The following is a 14,699-nucleotide window of genomic DNA, read 5'->3' on the forward strand; positions in this document are numbered from 1 at the left end:
TACAGGATACTCCTCTATGTGAAGGGGCAGGGCTGGGGAGGGATCATGAGAGGGACGCCCTCTTTCAAACCCCCCCCAGCACACTTACACACTTACACACACATACATCTTCAAAGATTGGAAAATCATTTCCTGCCTCTCCCTCCTTCCCCTGCACTTACACATTCACAAGTGCAAGACATGTTAATACACACATATGTGCAAAAAATCACACACAAAAACACATTCACACACATTTATATACATTCACATATATCAGCTCACAAACATGCCTCCTGAACCACCCCTCAAATCAAAGACCCCCATATCGGCACTACCTCTCTGGCCACTGCTGGATTTGTAGAACTCCCTCGTTAATTATTCGTCAGTAATTGGAGTGGCCTTTGGAGACCAGGGGCTGCCTTCTGCAAGGATAAACCTTTTACTTTTAATTAAAGACAAATCAGGTTGTCCAACTCTCTTGGCGCTTTATCTTCCTAGCCTTTCCCTTGATCAATGTCTCGTTCTTTATGTTTTTGTTCAACAAACCTCCTCCCAAAGCTAATTAAGCTCACACTTTAGCGTGGAGTAGAGGAGTGTTGTGTTGGATTTGCATTCACTATCTCTCCCCTATTGATAGGGCAGGGCCAACGGAAAAGTTATTTAAGGCACTCAGAGAGAGACTTTAATCGTGGTGAGTGCTGTCACTGAGTGTTTTCCATTTGGCTTTTACTTTCATTTTTTTTGTAATGAACATGCACACACTCCTCACAAGGATTAGTATTTTCTGGTTGGATGCTAAGATTAAACCTCAAGTTCACTCTCAAAGCCTGAACGTTCAATTTCACCTGTCTCACAGTCAGCTGGTTGGCAAATTATTCCTCGTTCTTTCTGAAAGCTGAAATGGGAATACAATTAGAATTTTCTAAACACTTCCTCTCAGGTGTGGAATAACTTTACAACAGTAATTCACTGTTGAGTGCAGCCCATGCAGTTCAATTAAAGTTTTTCTTTTCAACTGAACAAACAATTCCTCAGAAATGATCTTCAAATTAGCTGGCATATAAAATATGTTAAACCATTCCAAAAGATGAGAATGAAAGGGGCATTTTAAAGTAAAAAAAAAAAACCCTGTGTGTGAATACACATCATAAAACATGCAAAACATCAAGATTTCATACTTTTTCTCATTCATGACTCAAAGTGATATCCACACAGGAATATGGCTTAAAGTTCTCCTTTAAACAAAATCTGAGTATGGCTTTTCTTTGGATCAACAGCACCTCCAGTGGCAAATAACATAACAGCGCCACACTGAGGTGGCATTCATTTGTTGGGAAAACAACAGACACAGTGAAGATGAAGTGGACCTCTCATCTCTTTACTCTCTCAAAAGGGTGTGTGCGATTGTAGCTGTAAGAAAACCTGTAAAATAACACATGGCACTTGTAATACGACACTATTTATTGCAGGCAACCTTTTCTGACACCACAGCCTTCCTGATTATTTCAGCATGACACGAGCTGCAATTAAAATGCTCCCTCTGAGCCTCAGCCAACCGCTTGCACCGATGCCATATTCTCGCCTCCCCGGGGATGCATAATTTGCTCTGGAGGGATGTCACCCACTGATATGAGTGGGCTCCTGCAGTATGCTATGTGAGAGCACAGGCAGCCTTATGTAATCCGCAAAACCAGTGCCCCCACCTTCAGCTGATGCAAGTAGATGTGTGTGTGAACCTGCATTTATCAAAGTAAGTTGATGCAATTATCAAGATTCTTTTTGGCTTAATAATGCATGGGCATGCTTTCATTGAGGGTGTCCTGTGGAGTCTTAATTGTAAACAAACAGGGTTTTGTTTACTTTCATATATTCTCACCAAAATATATCATATGTATCCTTAAGGCCTGAAAACATGTTTAATGCATTTCCCCCCTCATAAAACATCTGCAAACCCTTTTGTGATCTTTTGAAACATGTATTGATTACCACAGCATGCACTCTTTCTTCTTCGTATCCTCTTTCATAGCTGCATTGCTACGTTTTACAGTGAGATCTGGATCAAGTTAACCTCCTGCTCATGTTGTGCATGTGCATCCTCGTGGAACACAAGATAAAAACAATATGAAGACCCACTTATGGAAACATCACACTACAGGAAAACTAGTGATCAAAAACTCCATAAAGTAACTTTAAAGCTGCATTAATTGATTTCTTTGGCCACTTGGGGGCAGCAGAACAAGCTGAAAACTGAACATCTGACATTTAAAGTTGCTGTAGCAAACATTTGCCTATTAACACATCCAGCAGACCTGGAACAACATTAGCATTCATCTGGAGTCATGTTTCTGTCCACCTGAAGAATATTAGTCCTACATTCACTCTCTTTCTTTGTTTTGGTCTCCACCAACTCCTGAGGAAAGTCTCTTAAGCTGCTAAATGCTCCAATATGTTCAACAGCTAGTTGCTAACTTTGTCTATACTTGTTTGGTGTTGGGCAGGCAGTGTCCAGTGAGTCTAGCAAAGCTTTATTCACTGGAAACAGCTGCCTGTTGCGTCTGGAAATAAGGTTGAAGAGCTGAGTCGGCAGACCAGAAAACTAAAACAATGAGCTAAAAGAGGCTAAAGGGCTCCATAGAGCTGCACGGTTGGTGATAATTATCTGTTGGATCGTAACTATGAGGGCCACCTCGTCGTTTTAACATAAAAAAAAAAATCCCTGCAGCTTAAAAAGATGAGTCACATTTGTATATTAAAAGAGTTGCTGGTGATTTGACTAACTCAGACTGATGAAGCCTCATATTAGCTTCAGATGCATTTTATAATACATTTTTATACCTAACGAGGACAGTGGATTATGTCCCCCATCTCTTACATTGTCACGTTTCTTCACAAAAGAAAATCCAAACCTATCCTTTAAATAGAAATATTTGTGCACTTCTGTAACAATTCACATTATTCGATTCTACCATCTCACCATATAACCTTACTGTTATATCTCGGTAACTTTCCTGCACTTGGAGGCAGTGCACACATTCTTATCCGATCTAATTTCTCTCCCAGTTGATGTGATCTTCACACAGAGCAGTAACTTGGGACATTTGACTGAAATATCACATCTCAAGTCGTCATCTGTAGAGTGAAGAAGCTCAGCTTTCACCACACGGTCTCAAATATCACCTTTGTGTGTTGCTGCAGCCGTCTGGCCAGACCACTGCTATGCTCTCAAAGCTCCAGACTTGATTAAACCGCAGCAAGTATGTCAATGTTATTCCAAACCTTTTTTTCCCCCCACTGTCTGGATAAGAACTTGAGCCAAATGCCAGATAATCACATTGGTCTGTTTTGATCACCATGATTCACTGCTTTTAAAAACACACTGTAATAATAAGTGGCCTCTGAACAAAGATCTTTAGTGGCAGTAGCAAGGACACCGGTGTGGGAAAATAGAACAGTTTTACCATAAGAGCTCCTTAATTTTGTCCAGTAGATATCACTTTTCTATCCTTTTCAGCCAATGTTAGTCCACACACTTTTTGTACAGTATAACGGCTCACTTTTCATTAGCTCAATTTGACTAGGTTTATAATATTAATCCATGACTCCTCGCTATATTTTTCCCTTTCCATGACAACTTAAACTGAGAGTAAACTGAAACCACCTGCATAACATCAGTGCCTCAAGCATAGTTGCTGGACAGGATTTTATGAGTGGAAACGTTTTTTGAGGAGGCTGCAGCCCCTGTCATTTACTGACACAGATAAATACTTTGATGAGTTGCTGTGAGAGAAAGCAGCAGACGAGAGGCAAAGTTCACGGTGACATTAATTCTACACAGGGCAAAGAAGGTTACTTTCAAAGTGTAATCTGTTATAGATCAATGATTATTGTAGAACAACAGATGAAACAGTGAAAGAGAAAACTAGTATATCATTACAAATGTAGGTTTTTATTACAGTACCTACAGCAGGTTTCTTACATTACAAATAAGATTAGTTGATCAACAGATTATTAATCGCTAACTATTTTGATAATCGATTAATCATTTATTTCCGAATTTCCGAAATTGTGATGGACATTTTTGACTATTTTCTGATGTTTCATACACTAAACGATTAATTGATTAATCGAGAAAATAATCAGCAGATTAATCAATAATGAAAACAATCAAAAAAATAATCTCAATGAATAAATTTTACTTTAAAATCATGTAATCTTTTTATGATTTTATAAATTTAAAGTGTTTCTATCCAGGAACAAGCTCTGGAGTCCAGATAGGAATTTGTCACATACAGTATTAAGATAAGATTAGGATTCCAGCTTCTGTATATAAATCTGTGTGTGGGCTCACTGCCAAATAGCTAAATATGTCCTGCACTGGAGATGTTAACAGGCTTATATGGATGCATTTTGGTGGAATATTAATTCGAATAAATCTATTTTAAACTGTGAGTATCTATGTCTGCCCAACCCTCAGAGGTAGAGGTATTACAGTGTGACTAACAAGCCTAACACAGTCAGAAAGGTGTTGATTGAACTCAGATTTTGAGGTTGTAGCTTGATGTTTAAATCAAGCAGTCAAAATGAAGCTCTAAGAATTAATGGGATTGATTTTTATCAAGTATGAAGGGTTAGTTTAATCAATAAATGACCCAGGCTGCATGTTTTGCACCCTGAATGACAGTAACTGATGATGATGGATTTTCAACTTTCAAAGGACTCCTGATGACCAACAGCCAATATTTTCAGATGATCAAAAAAGCATGGCGAATAGAATTTTTCAGGCTTCTATTTTGTGCTGCAACATTAGCAGACCCTAGTTGTCAGAGTTACTTTCTTCCAGCTGTAAGCCTATTACAGTCCTTTTTTGACAATCCATCGGCGGTGTCAACTTAATTTGCTTTTCTCACCTCAGCTAATGCATGACACCATTGGAAAATGGCTGACTCATTTGCAGTGTATACACATGTAATGCTGTCTCCCACGTTTATTAATGATGCTAATTCCTATGACAATATTTGTGTCACCTTCATTTTTTTTTTCAAGTTCAATAATCGCTTGTTTAGATATGTTTGCTCATGGAAAGAAGAGGATTAAGCTTGCCAATCAAATAATTCCACAGCCTCTTTAAAGCGATATAACTTGATAATAAGTGGTGGCACCCTAAACTGTGTTTTGACATTTGCTGTAAACTTCATTTCAGGGTCTTAATCTCTATTAGCATGTAGTTATCAAAGGCACAGGGCTCCCTGGCTAAATCCTCACCACATCCAGTTTGTTTATGTTTTCCCTGACAGCTTTGTGACTTTGAATCTCCGTCCCTAATGCAAAGCTGTGGGGCGCATTGTCTGATATATAGGGATCCTCACGTATTAAATGATGCTTCTGGAAAAAAAAATAAAAATAAATAAATTAAACACAAAGATGCATGGAAAATGGAGGATAAATAACTAAGCAAACGTTTTAATGAAAACAGTATTAGAGCTGATAAAGATAAAGATAGCACACACCAAAAACATCTAACAGTAAATACAGAAAGCATTTTATTTTTCTGTTTCAGTAAAATAATAGCTGACTAGCTTCTCTTACCAGCAATCTATTTACTAATCAGGTTACCATTTGAATCAGTACTGAATTTGCACTGAATTTCAGTGTTAAATTCTAACAAATATGCTTGCTTTGTTATAGAAAAAAATGCATAATAGCCTACTGTGAGGCATAACATCACAGCTGATCATCTAAAAGTGGATTTTCCCTCCATCAAAGCCAACAGATCATCAGTGTGACAGTGGGACAGAAATCTTTCTAACAATCAATTGTGTGCCAGAGTCAGCATGTATACAAAACTAAATTCAGAATTTCATGCGCCGTTTCACTTGATAAAGAGAGGAATGTCAGCTTTTCAGTTGTTCGCATATGAACTTGCTAAATGGAAGGAAGGATGGGAGGGGGGCAACCATTGTTACTGTAACTCTGAGTCCCCCTGCTGTGCCCTGAGCATCATGGTGCTTTAAAGCAGCAAATATGCAGCATGAAGTAGACAGAGCATATGAAGCAGCTAGTTTTCTTTGGAGAAAGAGAGACAGCACAGGCAGTGATCAAAACATTCAGGAAAGAACATTCAAAGCACATGAGACTGTGAGGCTTTTTTATTTGAAGTAAAAGAAAACATCCTTTGATTTCTCACCTCAAATCAATAAGTAATGTAGGCATATTGCAGCATATTCCTGAAACAGCACAAACAGGAGAGGAATGCAAGCTGTGAATGAGACCCTTTTTTCTACAGGACAAAACTGAAGCCATACAATTTGTAAGCTACTGAAACTAATTTACAAAGATTTTCACAAGATTTTTGTCTTACTCTCATGTCTGTAGGGTAAATATTAAGCTACAGGCAACAGCCGTTAGCCTAGCTTAGCACAAAGACTGAAAACAGGGGGAAACAGCTAGCCTGCTGTCCAAGAGTAACAAAATATGTCTACCAGCTTTATTAGATTAAGTACAGCGGTAATTTCGTAAACGAAAACTATAACAAAAATGTTCGTCAACAACCTTTTTTCCATTGATGAGCTAAAAATAGATCTTTGATAATAAAATATAATGTTAGTGGTGGGCTGTTTTATACAGTCTATGGTGGTGGGCTGTAGGACATTCACAAAATGCATGGTATTTTCCCCCAATTGTGCGTCTATAGTCCTAATCTATGGACACACTTTATTTAAATTTGGCAGAAAGGAAAACACAATGCACTGTAGTAACGGGAGACGGAGAGACGCCCTGTGGCTACAAATTAGGTGGGAAGAACACAACCAACCTGAGGAGACACTTCGCTAACTGTAAGTCTTAATGTTAATAAAGCATATACATTTGCTAACGTTAAGTCAATGTTACTGGGCAGTCGGCTATGTCAACTTGTGGCAAATTTGCTAGCAAGCCACGTTGGCTTAGTCTGGCTGGAAGCCAGTTTTTCTCACAGAAAAGTTTTCAGTTTGAGGTAATAAATGAATGAATGAACCTGCCTTCCAGGCTAATGTTGGCTGGGTTAGCGTGTTAGCTAACATCAGTTCGCTAGCTTCAAAGCTTGTGAGGGAAACATTCAGGGCTTGAAAATGAATGTTATAACTTGTCCGGGACAAATAAACTTTTTGGTCGGACAAGTAAAACGCTTTATCATATATTGAAACATATGGGGGACAACCGTGCTTTTCAGACCTGTTCCCCAATGTGTCAGTGCGCATCATGTGCTGCTGCTTAATGGTAAGCTCTGAACATGCATTGCAATTACTATCTAAGCTGTTGTTTCGAAGATTCCACAGCAATTTATCTGGAAGATATTTGTGTATGATTTCTTAGCTCTAAGGCCAGGTAGGCATATTAATCAACTAATTGTTTCCGCACTAGTGTGATTTCAATGGTAATGATTTAGTTTAGCTTAAGAGAGAAAACACTTTGACTAAAAGTTGACTAAAATGTAATAACATTTCCTCAACTAAAACTAGACTAAAACTATGACGGATAAAAATGACTAAAATGTGATTAAAACTAATAAGCATTTTCGTCTAAAGACTAAGACTAAATCTAACATAGCTGCCAAAATTAACACAGATAAAGTACAATAATAAAGTTGGTGATAAACATGATCTTGCAGATATGTAATGATAGTTCTTTTAAAAATGTAATCAGAATCAGAATCAGAAATACTTTATTGATCCCCGCGGGGAAACCCTTTTGTTCCAGCAGCTCACTGTCACGTCAGTGCACACAGGAATAGAAGTACTAAGCAAAAAATACAATACACTGTAATACAGGTCAGAAAATAAATTAAGTACCAAGTGGATATAAGTATAAAATAAAAATAAGTGTGAAGTACAAAGTGGGTTTACCGGTTGATGATAATAATACGGTATAAGGTAATAGTGCATGAACTGTCAAGTTAAGTGTAGCTTATTGAGATTATAATGAGACGGAGGATATTGCACAGCAGTAATAGAAGCATGAATAAATATCAATAAATTGGGAATTTTAAACTGAAAAGAGTATATTCCACAGTAGTATTAACACAGAATATTGCACAATTATGTCAAGTATTGCAGAGATGTTAGTGATCAATGTCCAGTTTAATGACTTAGGGTCATACAGACTGACACAGGGAGGAGTTAAAGAGTTGGCAGGAAGGACTTCCTGTGGCGCTCTGTGGTGCATTTTGGGGGGATGAGTCTTCTGCTGAAGGTACTCGTCATGGAGTGGTGGTGGGGGGGAGACACTGACCAAGATGGCATGAAGTTTGGCCAATCAAGATGCTTGTCGCCACTGCATAAAGATAACTGAACTGTATTGAAGTATTGAGCACTGCAGCAGCGATATGGTAAACAAAGAAGAAAAAGGTGCAAAGATATGATCAGAATATGATCAGAATCAGTCAAAGATATCAAAGATACACTGTCTTCATACTGGTAATAGAATTCATGTTGGCGAAAAAAAACCAAAATCTTACCTGATATCTGTTGATGAACATATCAGTGCTCTCTGCAAGACAGATTCTACATGTAACTGGACTCCAAAGCTTTTGTATCCTCAATGTTATCTTTTTATCCTTGCAAAACATGTCTCTCACTTTGCACACATACAGTGATATAACAAGACGTCATTATCACTTCACAGAGTTGCACTTCATTAGTTCCTGAATTGGAAACATATATTTATATCACATAATATGAAGTGATGGCATAGTTTGAATGCCAAGATGTGGGTGGTGTGACACTTGTCTTCACAGAGGTCAGAGCACAGCCTCGGTCATACCTGTGACTACACAGGCAGGGAAAAAAGTTAGAATATTCAAAAAGAAACTACTGACAAATGTGTTGTTTTTTAATAATACAAAGTACAATAAAAATGTGTTTATGGAAGAGGCTGGAGGCTATGGAGATGTGTTTTCATTTTTTTCTTTTCTAATATTCTTATAGTGACTAATATAGCATAAAAGCAGCCTTGTCATTTCTTTAGCTTGTCATTGGCACAGGCTTTCTTGTCAATATCAGAAATGAGCTTCATGGTGTACGTAGGAGACTTAAATGACTTAATTACCTTCTATTCTGTAACCTTGATTGAGGATACCATGTGGAGACCCAGTATCATTAATTTTAATTTTTAAAGAAACCTGCTGGGAGCCTAAAAAACATTTGACTGTCTTGTGTTTGCACCAGGCTTGTTCAGACACAAAAGACACACTCAGCTACAAAGCTTAGCAGAGTGCGACAAGGCGATTATTAAAAAAAGCTCAATTTCAACGCTCTCAGTGATTCTGTGCATCCACTGTTCTTGTATTCTTTTTTGAGAGGCGCTGGCACAGATCCAAAGCACCTCCCATCTATGCTTTGTGAAAAAGGAATGAGGGTTTATACCGTTTAGAGTCAAGGAACGAAAAGTTTCATCCCACACTGTCTGAAAGTTAAAGCTGAGCAATGCCTATTAAATAGTTTCGTATGTTGCACGGATGCAGAAAAGATAATCAATCTATTGGACGGCATTAACTAACATCTGCAGCGATTAGTGGCTGTTTTTTCTTGATCTTATCGTGCAAATATTCGGAGCGTGCAGAGTATAAATAAACACAGCTCAGTACAGTTGGATGTAGGTGATGGGATGCAGCCGCTGCACCAACGGGGAGCCAAGCAGAGCTCTGAGGTCAAGAGAGCACTTAGCACTGCCCTCTGGTGGAGAATCAATTGAGCTCTGATGACCACCCATCGGGCCTCTTTGCCTGCACACACTTGAATGTATAATTACAATTATTGTAATAAATAGATTGTTGCAGGGGGCATAGTTTTTTTCCTGTAAAAGAGTCTGATGGATGCATGACTCACCAGACTCTGTTCCATGGGAAAAATCCTCATATTAAATGCTTCCGGTTCACAGAGAAGGTACTTTTAGTGTTCTAGTGACATCAAACCGCTCATGGAATGAATCAGCCATGTCAACAAACAGTGCAGTGAATAAACAGTCATTTCCGGTGTGCTGCTGCATCCGCATGCAGGTCAAGCTGAGATGGTCAGAAATGTAAGGTCAGTCTCTGAGTCCCTGGGAACAAGACTGCAGGATCCTTGTAAAATGATTTCATGCATGTGGATGTAATTTCATTAGTTAACTGTGGTCAAAGGTTGTCATCACTAAATGGCAACTGAATGAATCACAGAAAATGATCTTGTCTCACATGAGCGGTGCGACTGCTGTGTATGAAAATGTGTGTAACCGTGCTAAATTTTATATTTTTAGCTGGTGTTGATTTCTCACTATTTGCAAACGACAGCTGGTTACATCCTTAAAATCTCGTTCTTTTATTGATAAAAATCTTACCACAGCTCATAATTTCAGTGACATTTAACAGTGAATTGTATTTTCATGCCAGCAATCAATCTGCAAAAGGTTTCCCATCTTTCAAAAACAGCCTCTCTTATTTTATGAGCTGTGTAAAACCATGTGGCAGTCCGTTCACATTTCAACAATATAACATCCCCGAGTGATAGAGGAGGTTCTGGTAAGTACCATAGCAAGATTATGCAAAGTGCGGCATGAATGGTTTCTAAATCACTGGTTTAAAATGAACAACATGGCCTCCTGTGGACTTCTGCCGGACCCTGATGCCTTGAATGATTGCACCTACAATATCGACGGTGAAGTTTGAAAAGCGGTTTTGTTCACAGAAATGGTCCCCTGTGCAAAGGCCGCTATCCTTCTATCCAGATACAAATGCATACAGACTCACCACTGGTAGCCCAGAATTTGTTTCGACTTAGACAATTTAAAAGATTGAGTTTATAGCACTGTAGCACTTTGCCAGCTTCTAATGAGCAAATTCACTCAACTTGTCTGGGCATGATCAGGGCTTGTTTATTGACAAACAAAGCAACCGCCAGGCACCATTTTTCACACTGTGGGTCTGTATCTCACTAAAGGAGCCTTCTCCTCAGCAGTGGATAGGTTGTCTGGACTAGCTGAGTTATCTGCAGTCAAAAACATAGCCATGGTCTCTGTTTGACTTTTTTTTTTTTTTTACCATCACAGGACAAATATGGACCAGTTTGACTCCTGACTGCAATGACGTCAGGAAGGCTACACCATTTTCTCCCTTCATCTTTTATTTTTTTACATCATGAAATTCGGTTCATTCAGGCTTAACTGACAAATAGTTTCAAAATGACTCAAGATTAAGTTGAATGTGATTTGTAGAATGCTACCACAATTAATATCAACATATCTGTATTTGTATAACAAGTAATGTAATTAACGTTAGCCACTTTATGCTGGTGCTTTTTGAAACTTGGCTTGTTTTGAATTTTTTTGGGAAGGAAGGCATCATTTTTTGATGTGCTTTCTGTCCAAGCCTGATGGTCAACTGCCACTGCAACTGTTAGCCTACTGACTGCAACAGAAAAAGGAGGGTACATTTTTGTTGTTGATGATGATGTTGTGGGGACTGAAGTCATAAGTTAATGTGGACCATTTTTGTTAAGTATGCCGTGTACTCTGCTCTCTCTGCCTTGCAGAAATGAGCTGGCCTGTCTGACGGGGGCAGACATTTTTGGTGACGGTTCTTCTCTTACTTTTAATGCTCATTGATTCCGGTCAGATTGTGCAAACAAATCATGGTTAACTGGTAAAATGGGAGTAGTACTTACAAATGCAATGTTACATCCTTTGTTTCTTGTCTCTCACACTCTGTTAGGATACTGATGATGACACCTCCAGAGCTGTTGCTGTTGGAGTTTTCTGCCTTCAGGAAGATGTTGCCTAAAACCTGGCTTCTCCTCACCTGACCCCTTCCAAAGCTGGAAACATGTTGGAAGGCAGTGTTGGATGTCATGGATGAACTTAAGAACCCACCTCAGACAGTCTCCTGTCTGACCCAATTAATGAACTGCACCTAAAGTATACATGAATTTTCTTAAATATTTGAATGATAAAGAACACTCAATGAAACTGGAGAATCAAGTCATTGTAACTTAAAATGCTGAGTTGAATAGTTGGGCAAAATTTGATTTTACTGCAGACTTTATGTACAAATAATTGGAATTTTAGTGTATTGAACTTTAATTGTGAACTTGAACTTCCAGTCTATTAGCATTCAAGTCAATTTCACTCGAACAAATTAGTTTCTCCATTATCCATTACTTAAATTTTCTAAGCCAATTTGTGCAGGTTACAAGTGTCTATGGAGACGTGTATATGTGTGTAGGTGTCGTGAGAAAATCAACACCCACTCCTGTGTCCCACCAGCCTTGTAACTCAGCTCAGTGAGTACACCAATGTTGAGCCAATTTTTTATGTGTTTGTGAGTTATGGTGTTTTTTTCCCCAGCAGACCTTGGCTGTCTCTTTCTCTCAATCGCTACATCTCTGTCCCTTTTCTTTCTGTCTCTCTGTCTCTTCCTCCTCTCCCTCTCTCTTCCTCTCCTTCTCCTGAGTGCACCGGGGCCATTGTAAAACACTGGGTGAGTCCCAAGCCCTCAGAAGGCTCAGAGGCTCAGGGTTGACTGATCGCTGGATTTCACCACAGGCTCCAAGAACGGGGATTGTTCAAGAAGCTTTTCCTTCCCACTGAGACCCCTGTGGATTAAGGATTCCTGGCTTCTGTTGCAATAATAAGGCCTCACACACTGCCAAAAGAAAATACTGCAGTAAAGCTCTGCAATGCTTCAACTGTATATGCTGTGCATTGCCACATTTTGCCCCTTATAGTTTTTGTCCTTTTGTATTTATTTATTTACCTTCAGCAGTGTTCTGGTACCTCAGAATGAAAGACTGGAATTTAATGACAGTGTTTGCAACAGCCAACAGTCATGTTGTATGTAAAAAGGATATCTGTGCCATGAAATGGGTTATATTATCAAAACATTAAATGCTTAAAAATTGGCCTACTGTAACTGTATCTAAAGTGAAAAAAAGAATTTCCCATTAATTAGTTCAACTGGAGAAATGCAAAGCTGGATCTCTTTGCTTCATGAATATTATGGAAGCTTTCTTTTGATTTTACAGCTTACACCTGCAATGACGAAAAAAAACCCCAGCACATGTAATAGAGGCATTATTTCTAGTTTGAGTAATATTTCTAATTAAACGTGAAACATTTTGAGTGAGTACATGCACACAATAAAAGTTTTAGCTAAGATTCCCACCCACATACACCAGTGCACATGTATGTATTAACATATCGGTGCCCATATACATATATGCAGATGCCAACAGCAGCTTTGCAGCAGCTAAACCAGAAAAGCTGCATAGGTTCCCCATAACCCTCATCACAAGCACTTTATTAATCACTCAGCACTCTCAGCTGAGGCCAATAGGTCAAATCAGAAAGCAAGACTGAGCCAAATGCAAGAAAAACAAAACAAATCCTGAAGCTAATAAAGATATAAGATGGAGGGTACAAGGCTGGATCTGAGGGAGGGAGGAATAATTTAAATAATAATGAATATTTTTCTATCAAAGGGATGCAGTATGCAGGTCTAAAGAATGAAAACCCCAGTGTTTCCTGAAGTTTCCTTGAGCAGGTAGGAAGTTAGGAAGACACGTCCTGCCAAGCCCCAGGGGTGCTCTAGCGTGCACCAGGGCTCAGCTATATGGTTGAATCAATATTGTATAATCAATAACAATATTTTTCAGATAACAAAAGTCTTTACAGGTGTAAACAAACAACTTACAGGTATAACATAAAAACATTACCAATTTAATTGCAATGTTTGGAATATTGGACAAAAGATTTTTGTAAAAAGATAAGATGATGTGAAAATCGAATGATTGCCCCGACTTAAATCACATAAGTAATCCATTTTAGTAGTCAAAGTGGTTTTCATGTGTATTGTTGACTGATAGGAAGAAAAAAAGGTCTTTGGAGATACATCATAATACTCCTTCACTCTTCAAGACTGACAGCTGCGTTAGCAGGGCCATACAGACACAATGTAAACAAAGCTTTGCTGGTAACTAGCTTTCAAGCTAAGGACAGAACCCCCCGCATTTAGTATCTAAAACAACGGCAACGTTTTCAGGCAAGCTTTTAAACTGTGTGCTGCAGCTGACTTACTAATTAACTAGCTATCTAGCTTTCAAATTAACATTAGCAGTGTTCTTTTCCTAAGTGAATGTTTGTCTGGTGCAGGAGGTCAAGGTGCAACACAATGTCTCCGAGCTTGTGGGAGGGGAAAGAGACATTACAGAGAAAGGTAGTGAAGGATGCAGTTCGAAGTTTGTAGCTCTTTTGGGGTTTCATCTCAGCTGTCGTGTGTCTGTTAGTCAAGTGGCACTTTCAGCAAATGATAGCTAACGGTGATAGTTACTGCTATATGCAAATATAAAGTGAAATTATTTGATTGGCTGTATGCAAAGAATATCTCTGTCAACGTCGACGGGAAAAGAATAGCATTGCGCAGACAAAGGGGTACTGAAACACAAAAAGAGAAGTTTCTCCCTCTATTTTCCCTAATTTCCAGAGCAGATGTATGTTGTAGCAGAAAAAAAAAAGCATGCGATTTAATTTCAGTTGTACTCAATGGAGTTGGAGTCTAGTAGAAATTCAGAAAGAAAGATATGGCACAGGGGAAGAGATGGAACAACCAAGACTGACACTGGGACCAAGTCGCTGCCACCCGCCTCCACACGGTGGGCTCCTTATGTGATGTTGACTGGCTTAGTTACAGCGGCAGTACTTATTGCAAATGGCAA

The 14,699-nt window shown here is 38.8% G+C and overlaps 1 long non-coding RNA gene across 1 annotated transcript; it reads left to right on the forward strand.

Moving 5' to 3' along the window:
- The first annotated feature begins 6,200 nt into the window (after nucleotides 1–6,200).
- Nucleotides 6,201–12,838, forward strand: LOC122874979. The gene is made up of 3 exons (XR_006377717.1): nucleotides 6,201–6,289; nucleotides 6,711–6,815; nucleotides 11,702–12,838. It is a non-coding gene; the product is annotated as an uncharacterized LOC122874979 (long non-coding RNA).
- Nucleotides 12,839–14,699: the final 1,861 nt, after the last annotated feature.

Source organism: Siniperca chuatsi, linkage group LG4, assembly GCF_020085105.1.
Source record: "Siniperca chuatsi isolate FFG_IHB_CAS linkage group LG4, ASM2008510v1, whole genome shotgun sequence".
NCBI classification, from domain to species: domain Eukaryota; kingdom Metazoa; phylum Chordata; class Actinopteri; order Centrarchiformes; family Sinipercidae; genus Siniperca; species Siniperca chuatsi.